This window comes from Ranitomeya variabilis, chromosome 1, assembly GCF_051348905.1.
Source record: "Ranitomeya variabilis isolate aRanVar5 chromosome 1, aRanVar5.hap1, whole genome shotgun sequence".
In the NCBI taxonomy this organism is placed as follows: domain Eukaryota; kingdom Metazoa; phylum Chordata; class Amphibia; order Anura; family Dendrobatidae; genus Ranitomeya; species Ranitomeya variabilis.
In genome coordinates this window covers 881,324,499-881,344,801 of record NC_135232.1, presented here as the reverse complement: position 1 = coordinate 881,344,801, position 20,303 = coordinate 881,324,499, and positions in this window count along the sequence as shown.

Here is a 20,303-nt window from a genome sequence, read left to right as displayed (position 1 = left end):
GCATTTTGGCATTTCCTTCTCCCCAGTCTTCCTCCAGACTCTGGCACCTTGATTTCCGAATGACATGCAAAATTTGCTTTCATCAGAAAAAAGTACTTGGGACCACTTAGCAACAGTCCAGTGCTGCTTCTCTGTAGCCCAGGTCAGGCGCTTCTGCCGCTGTTTATGGTTCAAAAGTGGCTTTACCTGGGGAATGCGGCACCTGTAGCCCATTTCCTGCACACGCCTGTGCACGGTGGCTCTGGATGTTTCCACACCAGACTCAGTCCACTGCTTCCTCAGGTTCCCCAAGGTCTGGAATCGGTCCTTCTCCACAATCTTCCTCAGGGTCCGGTCACCTCTTCTCGTTGTACAGCGTTTTCTGCCACATTTTTGCCTTCCAACAGACTTACCATTGAGGTGCCTTGATACAGCACTCTGGGAACAGCCTATTTGTTGAGAAATTTCTTTCTGGGTCTTACCCTCTTGCTTGAGGGTGTCAATGATGGCCTTCTTGACATCTGTCAGGTCGCTAGTCTTACCCATGATGGGGGTTTTGAGTAATGAACCAGGCAGGGAGTTTTTAAAAGCCTCAGGTATCTTTTGCATGTGTTTAGAGTTAATTAGTTGATTCAGAAGATTAGGGTAATAGGTCGTTTAGAGAACCTTTTCTTGATATGCTAATTTATTGAGACAGGTTTTTTGGGTTATCAGGAGTTGTATGCCAAAATCATCAGTATTAAAACAATAAAAGACCTGACAAATTTCAGTTGGTGGATAATGAATCTATAATATATGAAAGTTTAATTGTAATCATTACATTATGGTAAATAATGAAATTTAACACTATATGCTAATTTTTTGAGAAGGACCTGTAGTTAATAAATAACATTTCCCACATGTCTACTTTACATCAGCACAATTTTAAAACAAAATTTTTTTTTGCTAGGAAGTTATAAGGGTTAAAATTTGACCAACGATTTCTCATTTTTACAACAAAATTTACAAAACCATTTTTTTTAGGGACCACCTCACATTTGAAGTCACTTTGAGGGGTCTATATGAGAGAAAATACCCAAAAGTGACACCATTCTAAAAACTGCACCTCTCAAGGTGCTCAAAACCACATTCAAGTAGTTTATTAACCCTTCAGGTGTTTCACAGCAGCAGAAGCAACATGGAAGAAAAAATGAACATTTAACTTTTTAGTCACAAAAATGATCTTTTAGCAACAATTTTTTTATTTTCCCAAGGGTAACAGGAGAAACTGGACCACGAACTTTGTTGTCCAATTTGTCCTGAGTACGCTGATACCTCACATGTGGGGGTAAACCACTGTTTGGGCGCACGGCAGGGCTCGGAAGGGAAGGAGCGCCATTTGACTTTTTGAATGGAAAATTGGCTCCAATCTTTGGTGGACACCATGTTGCGTTTGGAGAGCCCCCGTGTGCCTAAACATTGGAGCTCCCCCACAAGTGACCCAATTTTGGAAACTAGACCCCCCAAGGAACTTATCTAGAAGCATAGTGAGCACTTTAAACCCCCAGGTGCTTCACAAATTGATCCGTAAAAATGACAAAGTACTTTTTTTCACAAAAAAATTATTTTAGCCTCAATTTTTTCATTTTCACATGGGCAACAGGATAAAATGGATCCTAAAATTTGTTGGGCAATTTCTCCTGAGTACGCCGATACCTCATATGTGGGGGTAAACCACTGTTTGGGTGCACGGCAAGGCTCAGAATGGAAGGCGCGCCATTTGACTTTTTAAATGGAAAATTAGCTCCAATCGTTAGCGGACAACATGTCGCGTTTGGAGAGCCCCTGTGTGCCTAAACATTGGAGCTCCCCTACAAGTGACCCAATTTTGGAAGCTAGACCCCCCAAGGAACTTATCTAGATGCATAGTGAGCACTTTAAACCCCCAGGTGCTTCACAGAAGTTTATAACACTGAGCCGTGAAAATAAAAAATAATTTTTCTTTCCTTAAAAAATGATTTTTAGCCCGGAATTTTTTATTTTCCCAAGGGTAACAGGAGAAATTGGACCCCAAATGTTGTTGTCCAGTTTGTCCTGAGTACGATGATACCCCATATGTGGGGGTAAACCACTGTTTGGGCGCACGGCAGGGCTCGGAAGGGAAGGCGCGCCATTTGGCTTTTTGAATGGAAAATTAGCTCCAATCATTAGCGGACACCATGTCGCGTTTGGAGAGCCCGTGTGCCTAAACATTGGAGCTCCCCCACAAGTGACCCCATTTTGGAAACTAGACCTCCCAAGGATCTAATCTAGATGTGTGGTGAGCACTTTGAACCCCCAAGTGCTTCACAGAAGTTTATAACGCAGAGCCGTGAAAATAAAAAATATTTTTTCTTTTCTCAAAAATGATTTTTTAGCCCACAATTTTTTATTTTCCCAAGGGTAACAGGAGAAATTGGACCCCAAAAGTTGTTGTCCAGTTTCTCCTGAGTACGCTGATACCCCATATGTGGGGGTACACCGTTTGGGCACACGTCGGGGTTCGGAAGGGAAGTAGTGACGTTTTGAAATGCAGACTTTGATGGAATGCTCTGCGGGCATCACGTTGCGTTTGCAGAGCCCCTGATGTGCCTAAACAGTAGAAACTCCCCACAAGTGACCCCATTTTGGAAACTAGACCCCCCAAGGAACTTATCTAGATATGTGGTGAGCACTTTGAACCCCCAAGTGCTTCACAGAAGTTTATAACGCAGAGCCGTGAAAATAAAAAATCATTTTTCTTTCCTCAAAAATGATGTTTTAGCAAGCAATTTTTTATTTTCACAAGGGTAACAGGAGAAATTGAACCCTAATAGTTGTTGCCCAGTTTGTCCTGAGTACACTGATACCCCATATGTGGGGGTAAACCACTGTTTTGGCACAAGTCGGGGCTCGGAAGGGAAGTAGTGACGTTTCGAAATGCAGACTTTGGGAGGGAGCACCATTTGACTTTTTGAACGCAAGATTGGCTGGAATCAATGGTGGCGCCATGTTGCGTTTGGAGACCCCTGATGTGCCTAAACAGTGGAAACCCCTCAATTCTAACTCCAACACTAACCCCAACACACCCCTAACCCTAATCCCTACTCTAGCCATAACCCTAATCACAACCCTAACCCCAACGCACCCCTAACCACAACCCTAACCCTAATCCCAACCCTAACCAACTTTAACCCCAACATACCCCTAACCCTAACCACAAGCCTATTCTTAACCCTATTTCCAACCCTAGCCCTAATTCCAACCCTAACTCTAATTCCAACCCTAAGGCTATGTGCTCACGTTGCGGATTCGTGTGAGATTTTTTCGCACCATTTTTGAAAAATCCGCAGGTAAAAGGCACTGCGTTTTACCTGCGGATTTACAGCGGATTTGCAGTGTTTTTTATGCGGATTTCACCTGCGGATTCCTATTGAGGAACAGGTGTAAAACGCTGCGAAATCCGCACAAAGAATTGACATGATGCGGAAAATACAACGCAGCATTTCCACGCGGTATTTTCCGCACCATGGGCACAGCGGATTTGGTTTTCCATAGGTTTACATGGTACTGTAAACCTGATTAGAACACTGCTACGAATCCGCAGCGGCCAATCCGCTGCGGATCCGAAGCCAAATCCGCACCGTGTGCACATAGCCTAATTCTAACGTTAACCCTAGTTCTAACCCTACCCCTAACCCTAGTTCTAACCGTAGTTCTAACCATAGTGGAAAAAAAATAAATATTTTCTTTATTTTATTATTGCCCCTACCTATGGGAGTGATAAAGGGGGGGGGTTCATTTACTTTTTTTAATTTTGATCACTGTGATAGGTTTTATCACAGTGATCAAAATGTAGCTGGAACGAATCTGCCGGCACTGCGCATGGGCCCACCATTTTGGAAGATGGCGGCGCCCGTGGAGAAGACGGACGGACACCGGGAGGCTCGGTAAGTATGAGGGGGGGGAAATCGGAGCATGGGGGGTGGGATCGGAGCACGGGCGGAGCGGACAGGAGGACGGGGGAGCGGACAGGACTACGGAGGGGAGCGGAGCACAGGATGGAGGACTGGGGAGGAGATCGGTGGCGGTGGGGGGGACAGATCAGGGTTTCCAGCCATGGCCGATGATATTACAGCATCGGCCATGGCTGGATTGTAATATTTCACCAGTTTTCATAGTGAAATATTACAAATCGCTCTGATTGGCTGTTTCACTTTCAACAGCCAATCAGAGCGATCGTAGCCACGGGGGGTGAAGCCACCCCCCCTGGGCTGAAGTACCAATCCCCCTGTCCCTGCAGATAGGGTGAAATTGGAGTTAACCCTTTCACCCGATCTGCAGGGACGCGATCATTCCATGAAGCCACACATAGGCGTCACAGGTCGGATTGGCACCGACTTTCATGACGCCTACGTGGCGTCATGGGTCGGGAAGGGGTTAACAACATAGACAAGGCAGCCCATGACCAGACAGGCCGTTCTGGCATTTGCCAGAATTGCCAGATGGCCAGTCCGGCCCAGGATGGAAAACACATTTAAGGCTATGTTCACGCTTTGCGTTTTTGTCTGCGGTTTTCTGCTGCATTTTTTTAATGAAAATTAAAAGCAGCTATTTACAATACCAGCAAAAGCTATGAAATATCAGAAATCTCAAGCAAATGCTTGTTTTTACTTTCCTGACTGAATTGGAAAATTGCTGTATTTTTGAAAAGTGCAACATGTCAATTCTTTTAGCATTTTTCAGAAAGAAAGAAAGCAATAAGTGCAGAAACACTTGCTTTTACCTTTTGCAGTGTTTTGGAGGAAAAAAAAGCAGGTACAGCAGAATGTGAAACATTTATTTTTGTGATTTTCCCAAAATTAAACTATAATGTCTTGGTATCTTCACATTAGCATAGATGTAAGTATTAGTACGGTTTAATTAAATTTGTGATATTTGTAAAGTAAACCATGCATGACCTGATATGTGTGCTATACCAACTCAATGACCTACCAATGTGTAAAAGTAAAGAAAGTCCTGCCAACTCAATGCCCTACCAATGTGAAAAAATAAACAATTAACAAATGAATTTTTTCCTGGAGCATAATAATATTGATGTTCCCACAGGGCACTGGAACAGCAAATTTAACCAAAAAGAAAAATATGTTCCAGGACAAAATGTAATGATACAGATTGCCAAAAATATAATAAACTTTATTAAGTAGAAACCCTAAAGACAATTAAATACAAATAAATCCGACAGTGCAGACAAAAGCTAAAAATTGGTGGGTGACAACAGAGGGAACCCCAACTATAAATAGTTAAATATTACTTGCATTATAATTTAACAATATACTGTATATACAAATAAGTTGTAGGGTTTCTACTTGCTCAGTTGCGCTTGAGGTAGGCACAGAAAATGGTTTCAATAAAAATGTCCAGGCTGGTTTATTAAATACTTCATAAACTGCTCAGGATAACCAAACAAAAACAATCTCTTATGGCACGAAGTGAAAACACAAAGTAAATAGTAAATACAGTAGTGCGGGTTCGCCCGCTTGGATTAGCATCCAGCTCTTGAGTCCTTAGCAAACAGAAGCAATACTGGAGGTATGCACACCTCCTCACACAGACATTGAATGAGACAACTAGTCTCCTTTTTATATTCCTTACCATATCCCCAGGGTGGTGATATGTGAGCAGCCAGTCCCACTCATAATAATATAATAATAATATTTATTTATATATCGCCAACATATTCCGCAGCACTTTACATTATACATATACATCTCTCTGACTGCTCATAAACCCGTCCCTGACACAACTCTTTCGGCACTCTACTTGCTAGAGCCTGCTTTCGCGGGCTTACATCACTCAGGCTACTAATCTCGATGATACATATCTCCCATCGAGGACCTATTCGGTGGCCATCTTACAAAGTATCCAATAGTAAAAAAACATGTAGATATTTATACAGTGGCATGTAAATGTTTGGGCACCCCAGGTCAAAATACTGTTATGTATATTATGTGATATTGTGAACAATTAAGCAAGTTGAAGATGAAATGATCTCTAAAAGGCCTAAAATTAAAGATTGATAAATTTAATGGTATTGGAGTAGCACTGGAAACGTTTCAGCCCTTAACGAGCTTTCATCAGTCACGTGCTGTGCCTTTTAGTGTGTGTTAACCATATCTTGGTTAGAATACAGATCATAGATTGTGCAGTAAATGGCTGCCTAGTGGTAACGTGGTATATATTGGTGGTATGCAAAGTGCTTAGGAGCTCATATATGTCATATATGTCGTCAGAGGAAATAGCCTCACTGGGGAGGGCCCGCACTTTGGTAAAGGCTGGAGGGGAGTTGCCGGCATAGAAACGGGGGCTGGAGAGGAGCCGCCTCATGTATCAGTTACCCTCACAGACGCGGTATCCGCCGCTAGCGGCGGATACCGCGTCTGTGAGGGTAACTGATACATGAGGCGGCTCCTCTCCAGCCCCCGTTTCTATGCCGGCAACTCCCCTCCAGCCTTTACCAAAGTGCGGGCCCTCCCCAGTGAGGCTATTTCCTCTGACGACATATATGACATATATGAGCTCCTAAGCACTTTGCATACCACCAATATATACCACGTTACCACTAGGCAGCCATTTACTGCACAATCTATGATCTGTATTCTAACCAAGATATGGTTAACACACACTAAAAGGCACAGCACGTGACTGATGAAAGCTCGTTAAGGGCTGAAACGTTTCCAGTGCTACTCCAATACCATTAAATTTATCAAACTAAAAGATTTAAGTTGAGTGCGAGACTTTTTTATTGTACACTGTATGGTTTGGGAACCTAGTCTCTGCACCGAAAATACAGCTGTGCACACGGCGTTTATATATATAAAATTAAAGATGACACATTTCCTTTACACTTTAGACATAAAAATATATATATATATATATATATAGATAGAGAGAGATAAATAACCAGACATCCACATTATGTTATAAAGCACTGCATAAGTACCGGCAGGAAAAACACATATACCCTACTCCATATAAGCATGAAAAATCGGAGGAAACCGGAGTATAAAGGGTAAAACAAATAATATTTTATTATAACAACACATCAGAATATATAACACATTTAATAAAGCTAAAAACAGGATGATGTGCCGGATCAGAATGGCATCACCAATGCCCCAGGGGAGGGAAAGGCTGCTCCAAGTGTAAAACTGCATTCATCAAGGCCAAGTGGTCCAAAAATATATTTCAAAATAAGCAGCAAGAGCAGCACTTACCAAGGGGTGAGATGGGGAAGGTGAGCCGGGATCACATACACGAACGCCCCAACGCACGTTTCGCTATTAGGTGTGTCAGCTTTCTCAAGGGGATAGCTGAATGTACCGGTAAGGACCTTTTTATCTCATTGGTGGTAACAGTGGGGCTGGTCACATGTTGTGAACCAGCCAATTGTCCCAGCACTAGCGGCGCGTGCGCGCTGCGAGCCGCAGGTCCTGCGCCGGCCGTGGCGTCAAGCCCTACCGCGCATGCGCAGGAATATGAATTCACTGCGCAGCTGCGGCAGGCCTGGAGACGCCAAGGCAGGAGAAGGAGCCGCGGCATACACAGCGCGCACGCGCACGGCTGAATGGACATAACCCACACAGCTCCCCACAACATCTAGCGCCAATGCACGGTAAATATACAGTAATGCAGAGAGAGGGCTTTCATCGTTTTCATATTCATAATTTCTTTTTCTGAGTAGAAGTAAAGATGCCCTTATGTCAGGCGCAATGTGTGGGAGACTTGAAAATCCTGCTGGAAACATCTAGGAATATGTCTGGGATAAGCGGATCGATGCCAGGATACATACAGACTAAAACATAAAAAAACAAATAAATATTAAAAACAAATATACATTATTAAGATCCAATTATATGATCCAGGGGATGCAAAATGATGGAAAAGAAAATGGGGAGTCAAATAGGCCCCAGGATATAGTAACATCTTACAGGAAAGAGGAAAAACTCAATGCCTCATTGAGTCCATTAGGGACCAAGGTGTTGAGGCGAACTATCCAGTTCGCCTCATGTTGGGCTAAGAGTTTTTTGTAATTCCCACCCCTCACCCCAAGATGTAGACTTTCGATCCCTCCGATCCGAAGAGACCCCGCGTCACAATTATGGAAAGTCCTAAAGTGACGCGGGATAGTCTTCAGCTCAGAGGGATCGACCACCAGCCTGGCTGCGCCAATGTCACGGACATGCTCACGCACCCTAATTCTAAGTTCCCTAGATGTTAAACCAATGTAGATGCGGGGGCAGGCACATGTGGCATAATATATTACATTACTTGTACCACACGAAATGTGCTGTCTGATCTGAAACTGTCTGAGCCCATCTGATGTCTCAAAAGTAAAAGTCCGTTCGACATTGGCGCAAGCCAGGCAGTGGCCACACCGAAAACACCCCAGGAGAGGGCCCCGAGTGCCAAAAATATTTTTAATTGGTGGAACATAATGGCTCCTAACCAGGAGATTACCTAAATTCGGTGCCCTCCTGGCTGTCATAGCGGGGAATTCACCTAGACTCTTCCCCAGGGCGGGCTCTGTCATCAAAATAGACCAGTGTTTCTTCAGGATGCCCCTCATGTTTTGCCATTCATGATTATATGTACCAATAAATCTGATGGTATCATCATTGGTATTAGTTTTCTTTCTTTTATTAGCATATAATAGGTCACTGCGCCGAGTTCTTCTTGCCCTATCAAACCCACGCTTGATACTCCTGCGGCTATAGCCGCGTGCCAAAAAGCGGGATTGTAGGTCCACCGCTTGATTTTGGAATTTTTGGTCGGATGAGCAGATCCGTCTCATCCTAAGGAACTGTCCGACCGGGACAGCTCTGATAGTGGTAGGATTGTGTGCTGAATCTGCACGAATCAAAGCATTGACAGAGGTTGGTTTTCGAAAGACGTCAGTCTGGATATATCCGGCATCGTCAACCTCCAGAGTGACGTCTAAGAAATCAATTCTTGTAGAATGGTACTGATAAGTCAATCTAATATTAAATGGATTCGTGTTTAATTGGGACATAAAATCCTCGAGCTGCCGCGGGGTACCCGCCCACATGAAAAAAATATCATCAATATAACGAAGCCAGCACAGCACATGGTCAGCGGCCCCCGCGCCCCCGTCGCCAAACAAGGATCTCTCCCAAAATCCAAGGAAGAGATTAGCATACGAGGGCGCGCAGGCCGCACCCATGGCCGTGCCGCGCTTCTGTACATAAAAAACATCTTTAAAAACAAAAAAATTGTGGGTCAGGACAAACCGCAGCAGCTCAAGGATAAAATCACACACAGAGCTGCCCAGGTCGGAGGCCCCCAGGAAGAAACGGACCGCATCCAGACCATGAGTATGATCAATGCATGTATATAGGGTTTGAATGTCGGCGGTGACCAGTAATACATGTGGTTCCACTGAGACGCCATCGACCCTCGTGAGGACGTCCGTAGTGTCCCGGACATAAGATGGAAGATTTTCCACCAAGGGTTTTAAAAAATAGTCGATAAATTTGCATATCGGGTCGGATAGACCATCGATGCCAGACACTATCGGACGCCCAGGAGGGTCAACGGCGTCTTTGTGGATTTTAGGCAGAAGGTAAAAAGTTGGCGTCTTGGGGGACCTGACCGTCAACCCCTCCAGCATCCTTTTGTCAATAATACCTTTCTCACGAGCCTTAATAAGAATTAGCTGTAACTGAGATGAAAAAGAGGCAACCGGATTATATGATAATTTTGAGTAGGTATCAGCATCCCTCAACTGTCGGAATGCCTCCCTCTCATATTTATAGCATGGCCAGACCACGATGTTGCCCCCCTTGTCCGCTGATTTGTATACCACGTCTTTATATGATTGTAGCTCTTTGATGGCCTGTCGTTGTTGTTGTGTAAGATTATCGAATCGACGTCTGGTGGATAATTCCTTGAGATCTTCAGATACCAACTTTGTGAAGATCTCAACGGCTGGACATAAAGAAAAGGGGGGAAACCTCGTGGACCTGGGCATAACAGTTGATGGAAACCTACCTGGATGAAACGTGGTTTGTTCATCAAGGAGGTCTTGTAAATTCCGTAGTGCCTCCACTTCCATCTCAGTCAGCGTCTCAGTTGAAGATGTTTGTTTGTAATGTAATTTCTTTAAGATAAGTTTTCGGGAGAAGAGGTGCAAATCTTTTAATGCTGAAAAATAATCAAAGGAATTAGTGGGGGAGAAGGTCAGGCCCCTCCCAAGAACATCCAACTGGGCATCTGAAAAAACACGGGATGACAGATTAAGTACCTGTAGCCCACCCTGGGGTCCGGGTGTTGGCCGTCCTCCTTGAGGAGCTTTATGTTTGGCAGCTTGTCGGGTGACAACCCCCCTGATGGGTGCAGCCGGTGTAGAAGTCTCACCAGAGGCTTGTGAGTGGTTGGTGGGTTTATCAAATGTTGTATAGGGTCTCCTGGAGGTGGACCTTGATCGTGAATGAGAGAAGGGTCTATCACGAGGGCGAGATCTCTCATTAGGCCCGCGCCATCTATAGACATTGCTGGTCATCCTATCATTGGTGTCCCTTTTGAATTTTTTGGCTTTTACAGCCTGTATCTCATTAACCCATTTTTGCAATTCTGCATCAATTTCATCATTGAATTGCTTCAGGGCATCTACTGACATATCTCTTTTAAGGGTGACCTGCAATATTTCCATTTCAGTTTCAATCTCATTCAAATTCTTGGTATCAATTTCTTTTAACAATTCCATGTGGCCTTTGGAGCAGGTGTTAGAAAATTCTTCCCATCTGGTTTTAATCTCCTCATCAGTAATTGGAAATGATGGGAACACCTGCACCCTAAGGCCACGAGGGATCAAGCCCTCCTCCAGGTATTTTTCTAAAAAGGTTTTATTCCACCAGACTCTTGTCCTTTTACGTAATAGTTCCTTAAATCGAATCATAGTTTCCCGGAGGTCATTATTCGCCCCATGGGCACCCCCATTACCATCATCCTTAAGTGTTAGATCAATCTGGGCACGCCAAATCGAGTCCTGTGCCCTATAATCCATGGAACACTGGAAAATAACTGTGAAAAACACAGCGGCAATTAATAGAGATAAATAACCAGACATCCACATTATGTTATAAAGCACTGCATAAGTACCAGCAGGAAAAACACATATACCCTACTCCATATAAGCATGAAAAATCGGAGGAAACCGGAGTATAAAGGGTAAAACAAATAATATTTTATTATAACAACACATCAGAATATATAACACATTTAATAAAGCTAAAAACAGGATGATGTGCCGGATCAGAATGGCATCACCAATGCCCCAGGGGAGGGAAAGGCTGCTCCAAGTGTAAAACTGCATTCATCAAGGCCAAGTGGTCCAAAAATATATTTCAAAATAAGATATATATACACAGTCCAGACCAAAAGTTTGGACGCACCTTCTCATTTAAAGATTTGTCTTTATCATCATGACTATGAAAATTGTACATTCACACTGAAGGCATCAAAACTATGAATTACCTTATGTGGGATTACATACTTAACAAAAAAAGTGTGAAACAACTGAAATGGTGTCTTATATTCTAGGTTCTTCAAAGTAGCCACCTTTTGCTTTGATGACTGCTTTGCACACTCTTGGCATTCTCTTGATGAGCTTCAAGAGGTAGTCACCGGGAATGGTTTTCCAACAATCTTGAAAGGGTTCCCAGAGATGCTTAGCACTTGTTGGCCCTTTTGACTTCACTCTGCGGTACAGCTCACCCCAAACCATCTCGATTGGGTTCAGGTCCGGTGACTGTGGAGGCCAGGTCATCTGGCGTAGCACCCCATCACTCTTCTTCTTGGTCAAATAGCCCTTACACAGCCTGGAAGTGTGTTTGGGATCATTGTCCTGTTGAAAAATAAATGAGGGTCCAACTAAGCGCAAACCGGACGGAATAGCATGCAGTTGCAAGATGCTGTGGTAGCCATGCTGGTTCAGTATGCCTTCAATTTTGGATAAATCCCCAACAGTGTCACCAGCAAAGCACCCCCACACCATCACCTCCTCCTCCATGCTTCACGGTGGGAACCAGGCATGTAGAGTCCATCCGTTCTCCTTTTCTGCATCGCACAAAGACACGGTGGTTGGAACCAAAGATCTCAAATTTGGAATCATCAGACCAAAGCACAGATTTCCACTGGTCTAATGTTCTTTAGCTCAAACAAGTCTCTTCTGCTTGTTGCCTGTCCTTAGCAGTGGTTTCCTAGCAGCTATTTTACCATGAAGGCCTGCTGCACAAAGTCTCTTAACAGTTGTTTTAGAGATGTGTCTGCTGCTAGAACTCTGTGTGGCATTGACCTGGTCTCTAATCTGAGCTGCTGTTAACCTGCGATTTCTGAGGCTGGTGACTCGGATAAACTTATCCTCAGAAGCAGAGGTGACTCTTGGTCTTCCTTTCCTGGGGCGGTCCTCATGTGAGTCAGTTTCTTTGTAGCGCTTTCATGGTTTTTGCCACTGCACTTGGGGACACTTTCAAAGTTTTCCCAATTTATCGGACAAATATATACATAAATGAGAATTTACGAGCAGGACTAGTATTATGGCGCCGTTTCATTGATGACATCCTCTTTATTTGGAATGGCTCATCCACAGACTTACAATCTTTCATTTCAAATCTAAACAACAACGATTATGGGTTAGAATTTACACCTACTACCAGTAAAACTAGAGTCAACTTCTTGGATTTAATCATTTGTGTGGAAAATGATAAATTACAAAGTGTTATCGTAAAGATACTGACTCAAACAGTTTTATACACATAACTATTTGTCACCTACCCATCTGGCTCACATCCATCCCTAAGGGACAATATACGAGTATTAGACGCAATTGCACAAATATTAAAGATTATCGCACTGAAACCAACCAACTAATGGCAGAATTTGTGACAAAAGGGTATGACCTATTAGCTCTGAAACAATCCAGACTAGAAACAGACAATGTCACTAGGGAGTCATTGATCCATAAAACAAAGGAAAATACTCTCCAAGAACAGATATCCCAACTACCAATTGTAACCCAATTTCATTCTGATTACAAAAATTTAGAAATATAATACATAAACATTGGCCAATATCGCATGGGGATAAACATATTGTTGACCTATAACCACATCAACCCAAATTTGTGTATACTAAAGAACAGAATTTGGGCCTCCTACTTGCCCCGACCACAAAACCAGTAGCAACTAACCACAACAATAAACTACTAATATCCAAAATTACAGGTTTTATACCATGTGGCAAATGCCCCTGCTGCCAACGCACTAAGTGTGGCAGAAAAATACATACTTCCTTTAGGCTATGTGCACACGTTGAGGATTCACAGAGTATTTTTCCGTGCAGAAACGCTGCAGATCTGCAAGTGATTTACAGTACAATGTAAATCAATGGAAAAAAAAATAGCTGTGCTAATGGTGCAGAAAATTCTGCATGGAAAACGCTGCGGATCAAAAGAAGGAGCATGTCATTTATTTGTGTGGATCTGCAGCGTTTCTGCACCCATTGACTTGCATTGAGTCGGGCACATCCACAGCAAAACCGCAGATGTAAAAAAGATTTGTGGTTTATCTGCGGGGGAAACGCTGCAGATCGGGAAGAAGGAAGTGTGTGGGTGGAGACTGTGCGTGTCTGTGTGTGCAGGCCAGGGCTGTTGAGTCGTGGAGTCGGAGATAGTTTTGGTTGGAGTCGGAGTTGGTAGAAATGTACCGACTCCAACTCCAGCTTTAAAAAAAATGTATTAATATTTCATAATTAAATTTTCACATGAATTTTATAAATGTTACTCAAATATATATGTTCTATCAAACTATGAACAACAGTGATAAGCAGTTCTGCTGGAGATAGAGACATTTCTTACTTCTTGTGTGTCACTGTTCTCCAGTGCCCTTATCTAATCTTATACTTGGTTAACCTCATGGTGCCCCAAGCCCCCTACTTACAATGTATGAAACTAAAAGTGAAAATGTGTTGCAAATTCTTAGTAGTAAAGCTCCTCCTCTAGACAAGATGTTTACTAGGTGTGCATCTTCCAAGCATCTCACAGCTGCTACTCAGAAGAGGAAGACTGTAAGTAGTATTATCCTTTCAACAAACTTTGCATCAGTTAACTGTGAGTACATGAGGAATAACAGTATTACTGACCACTATATCAGTTGTACGACCTGGCAATAATTTTGTACAATTGTTTTTAGGAAAAACAATTGTCATTTGGATTGTGAATGCAGAATTAAAAACCTGAGAATGTCAAAGAAGCGTCACATTAAATCAGCTGTATTTGAACATTTCACCATCACTCAAGATAGAAAACATTATGTCTGTCAGTGTATGACAAATGATCCAGACGAAAACAAATGCTGTGAAGCCAAGATCAGTGCATATTCAGGCAAAGATAAAAATGCTCCTACCAGAGCTTCTAATCTAAAGAGACATTTACAGCGCTTTCATCCAGAAGTACTGAAAGCAGTGGATGAGAAAATGGTAATTAGTTCTTACCGGTAATTGTATTTCCAGGAATCCACCTGACAGGACCATTGGAGGACGTCCTTCTTACCCTCAGTGGGACAGGAACCACAAGCAGTTAAAAGGACCCTCCCCACTCCACCCACCAGTGATTTTCTAAGTACCACATCTGGATGGATGCAAAAAGAGAGTTTATTAACAATTATACACCAATGTTACATCACATTAGTCAGTAGTATAAGTTTGCAGTGGGAGGGAACTAGTAGTGCTGTCAGGTGGATTCCTGGAAATACAATTACTGGTAAGAACTAATTACCGTTTTCCAGTCCACCACCTGACAGCACCATTGGAGAAATACCAAAGGATGTTTAACTAGGGTGGGACTACTGCATGTAATACTTTTCTACCAAAGGCTAATTGGTCCGATACGACATCTAATTTATAGTGTCTAGCAAAGGTAGAAAGACTAATCCAAGTCGCCGCCCTACAGATCTGCTCAGCTGAGGCACCCCCCTTCTCTGCCCATGATGTAGAAATGGCTCGTGTTGAGTGGGCCCTAAGAGTGTCTGGGGGATCTTTCCCTTGGTCTGTATATGCTAGGCTAATCATGTTTTTAATCCATCTAGCAATGGTTGATTTTGCTGCTTTACAACCCCTATTTGGACCACCGTATTGTATAAATAAGTTAGTGTCCCGTCTCCAGCTTTCTGTCGCCCCCAGGTATTTTAGAACAGTCTCCCTAACGTCAAGGTTATGGTAGACCCCCTCTTTTGCGTTTTTAGGGTGTTGGCAGAAAGAAGGAAGGATTATCTCCTGATTTATATTGGTAGAGGATACTACCTTGGGGAGGAAAGCTGGGTTAGGTTTGAAGACTATTCTGTCGTCAAAGATTTGAAGATATGGGTTCTGGATAGAAAGAGCCTGCATCTCCCCCAGCCTTTTAGCCGATGTGATGGCAATTAGGAAGGCAGTCTTAAAGGAGAGATTGGCTATGTCCATATCTTCCGACAGCAAGTAAGGGGTTTTACACAAAGTGTTAAGGACCAGGTTTAGGTCCCAAGGAGGAGTTAATTTCCTCACAAGTGGCCTCATTCTCTGCGTGGCCCTGGAAAATCTCGCTATCCAGGGATGGGAGGCTAGTGATGTATCAAAAAAGACACTAAGTGCTGCAATCTGTACTTTTAGAGTACTAGGCCGAAGGCCCTTGTCAAATCCGAGTTGCAGGAAATCGAGGATTCTGGGAATATCTGGTTTTGAAGTATCCACAGGACCCTCTCCCAGGAAGGAGCAATATCGCTTCCAGATCTTGTTGTAAATCGCCGAAGTCACCGGCTTTCTGCTTGCCTGGAGTGTGGTAATGACATCTTCTGACAAGCCTCTGGATCTTAGGGTTTGCCGTTCAGGATCCAGGCAGATAGGTGAAGAGAGTCTGGATTCTTGTGGAATACCGGACCCTGAAGTAGAAGGTCCTGTCTGTTCGGTAGAAAGACTGGTTCTTCTGTTGACATCCTGGACAGTAGAGAAAACCAGCTTCTTTTCGGCCAAAAAGGAACCACCAGGATTACAGTTGCTCTCTCGTCTTGTATCTTCCTGAGTGTATTCGGTATCAGAGGAAGAGGCGGAAATGCGTACAGGAGACCTTCTCCCCAATACTGAGACAAGGCGTCTACTCCTATGGCTCCATCTAGAGGATTCAGAGAAAAAAATGCTCTGATCTTTGCGTTTGACCTGGTGGCAAAGAGGTCCACCTGAGGTGTACCCCATTTGTGGCATAGACTGCTGAATACTTCCGGGTTCAGTTTCCACTCTCCGGGATGTACCGACTTTCGGCTCAAGAAATCTGCTACCTGATTCTTGGCACCTTCCAGGTGAACTGCCGAGATGGATTTGACAGATCTTTCTGCCCACCTGAAAATCTGGTCTGCTAAGTGTTGCAGTGGTGGATGTCTCGGACCTCCCTGGTGTCTCAGAAATGCCACTGCTGTGACATTGTCGGACAGTATTCTCACGTCTCTGTCTCGGACCAATGACTGGGCCTGGCACAACACTTTCCAGATCGCATACAGCTCCCTGAAATTTGACGATCTTGCCGCAATCTGAGGAGTCCATTCTCCCTGGTAGTATATTCTTCCTATATGACCACCCCACCCATATTGACTGGCGTCTGTGGTAACCGTAACACAGGGATCGAGTATCCATGGTACTCCCTCTCTCAGGTTCCTCGGGGTGGTCCACCAGGTTAGGGATCTCTTTACCGACGGAGACACAACCATCTTCCTGTCTAGGGAACTCTGTTTCCTGTTCCAGGATCCTAGGACTTCTCTTTGCAACTCCCGCGAGTGGAATTGGCTCCATCTCACACAGGGTATGCATGCTGTCATGAAGCCGAGTATCCTCATTGCCTCTCTTATGGAGGGGGTACTTCTTCTGAATCGACGGATGTGCCTGATCAAGGCCTCTTGTCTGTCTTCTGGTAAAAAAGATGTTCTTAGATTGGAATCTAAGATCACCCCCAAAAATGTTATTCTGGAACTTGGGACCAGGCAGGACTTCTTCCAGTTCCCAATCCACCCCAGCTCCTGTAGGATGGAAAGAGTGAAAGTGCAGTCTATTTTGAGGAGTCTGTGATTTCGCCATTATCAGGAAGTCGTCCAGGTATGGGACTATGGTTACATTCTGGTTCCTTAGATAGGCCACAACTTCCGACATCAGCTTGGTAGAAATTCTGGGCGCTGAAGCAAGCCCGAAGGGGAGACATCTGAACTGGAAGTGATGTACAATCCCCTTGTTCATTATGGCAAATCTCAGGAATTTTTGGTAGGAGATGTGTATCGGGACATGATAATATGCGTTGCTTAGGTCTAGGGTACACATTACCATGTCCTTGTCTATTAGAGGCGTCGTGGACTTTATAGATTCCATCCGGAATCTTTTGTACCGGACCCATTTGTTTAGTGGTTTTAAATTTATAATCGTCCGGGAGTCCCCGGATGGTTTCTTTATTGAAAACAAATGAGAATAATGGCCTTTGCCTCTTTCTGAGATGGGAACTGGCACAATCGCCTCTAAATCCAACAGCTCCCGGATGTTTGTCCACATGGAGGAGTCGGAGAGCGGGCAGGGTCGGGTTACTACAAATCTTTCTGGGGGACTGCTGGAGAACTCTAATTTGTATCCCTGTGCAATCACCTGAAGAATCCAAGGATTCTGGGACACCTTCTGCCAACCCCCTAGAAATTTTTGTAAATGACCTCCCACCTTGATGTCATTTATTTGACTTTGGTGTACCTGCACTTGGGAAGATAGAGTCTCTACCTTTTCCTCCCTTGGGATAAGACCACCTCCCAGTCTTCCCTTTCCCCCTGTAGTCTGTCCTCTGACTAGGTCGGGATCTACGAAAGGGCTGATATTTTTTGGTATTCTCCTCAGGGAATCCCTTCTTTTTATCTGAGGCTTTTTCTAGGATATCGTCTAGAATAGGCCCAAATACTTTATTCCCTGAGAATGGGATTCCACACAATTTATTTTTTGACTGGAGATCCCCCGACCAGGTCTTTAGCCATATGGCTCTTCTGGCCGCGTTAGACAGAGATTCGCTTCTAGCCGCGAAACGTACAGATTCGGCAGAAGCGTCTGCCATAAAGCCTGTTGCGAGTTTGAGCAATGGCAGGGATTTTAGGATAACCTCTCTGGAAGTTTTGGCTTTGAGATGATCCTCTAAATCGTCAATCCATAAATGCATTGACCGGGCTACAGATGTTGCCGCTATATTGGCCCGTATTATTGCCGCGGAGGACTCCCAAGTTCTCCTTAGCAAACCGTCCGCTTTACGATCCATAGGATTTTTTAACGCGGAAGAGTCCTCAAATGGAATTGAGGTCTTCTTCGCCACTTTTGCTAGTGGGACATCGATCTTGGGAACTTCATCTGTTATGATCCTAGTGGCAAGGATCGCAAGTTTGACTAGCTAAGAACTAAACCGACGACCAGCTCTGTGAAAGTGGTATCTGGATTGACCGCAACCTGATCCTATCCGCAAACAACTATAGGCAGCCGTGGAACGTTACCTGGAAATCCTAGACGTCTCTTCACGGCCTGAGAAACTACCTATTCCTAGAGGGAAAGTAAAGTCCTTACTTGCCTCAGAGAAATGACCCCAAAGATATAGAAAAGCCCCCCACAAATATTAACGGTGAGTTAAGGGGAAAGCACAAACGCAGAGATGAAATAGATTTAGCAAATGAGGCCCGCTAACACTAGATAGCAGAAAATAGGAAGGGAGCTGTGCGGTCAATAGAAAACCCTAAGCAAAATATCCACGCAGAGATTGCTCGAGCCCCCGCACCAACTAACGGTGCGGGGGAAGCAACTCCATACCCCAGAGCTTACCAGCAGCAAGAACTCACATATTAGCAAGCTGGACTAAAACTCATCATACACTGAAATCATATTGCAGACTGATGAGCAAAAAATAATCAAACTGAAACTTAGCTTCTCCAGAAGAGACTGAAAACGAAGATAATCAGGGGAGATCAGAATAGCACTGAATACATCGACAGCCGGCAACAAGTGGAGGTGAAGCAGAGCTAAATAGGAAACTCCCTAGTGCATAACGAGGCAGCTGTTCCAGCCACAGATCCGCAGGATAACAAACAAAGCCACCAGGGGGAGCCCAAAAACAAAACTCACACAATACCACCTGTGACCACAAGAGGGAGCCCGAAAACAGAGTTCACAACAGTACCCCCCCCCTTGAGGAGGGGTCACCGAACCCTCATCAAAAACCCCCAGGGCGATCAGGGTGAGCCACATGGAAGGCACGAACCAAATCAGCCGCATGAACATCAGAGGCGACAACCCAGGAATTATCCTCCTGACATAGCCCTTCCACTTAACCACATACTGAAGCCTCCGTCTAGAAATACGAGAATCCAAGATCTTCACCACGTATTCCAATTCTCCCTCAACCAGCACAGGGGCAGGAGGCTCAACCGAAGGAACCACAGGCACCACATACCTCCGCAACAACGACCGATGGAACACATTATGAATAGCAAACGATGCTGGGAGGTCCAAACGAAATGACACAGGGTTAAGGACTTCCAAAATCTTATAAGGACCGATAAACCGAGGCTTGAACTTGGGAGAGGAGACCTTCATAGGAACAAAGCGAGAAGACAACCACACCAAGTCCCCAACGCGAAGTCGGGGACCCACACAGCGACGGCGGTTGGCAAAGCGCTGAGCCTTCTCTTGTGACAGCTTCAAATTGTCCACCACATGATCCCAAATCTGATGCAACCTATCCACCACAAGATCCACTCCAGGACAGTCAGAAGGCTCCACCTGACCCGAGGAAAAACGAGGATGAAACCCCGAATTACAAAAAAAAGGCGAAACCAAAGTAGCAGAACTAGCCCGATTATTAAGGGCAAATTCGGCCAATGGCAAAAAAAGCCACCCAGTCGTCCTGATCAGCAGAAACAAAACATCTTAAATAGGTTTCCAAGGTCTGATTAGTTCGCTCGGTCTGGCCATTCGTCTGAGGATGGAAGGCCGATGAAAAAGACAAATCAATGCCCATCTTAGCACAAAAGGTCCGCCAAAATCTAGACACAAACTGGGATCCTCTGTCGGAAACAATATTCTCAGGGATCCCGTGCAAACGAACCACATTTTGAAAAAACAGCGGAACCAACTCGGAGGAGGAAGGCAACTTAGGCAAGGGCACCAAATGGACCATCTTAGAAAAACGATCACACACCACCCAGATGACAGACATTCTCTGA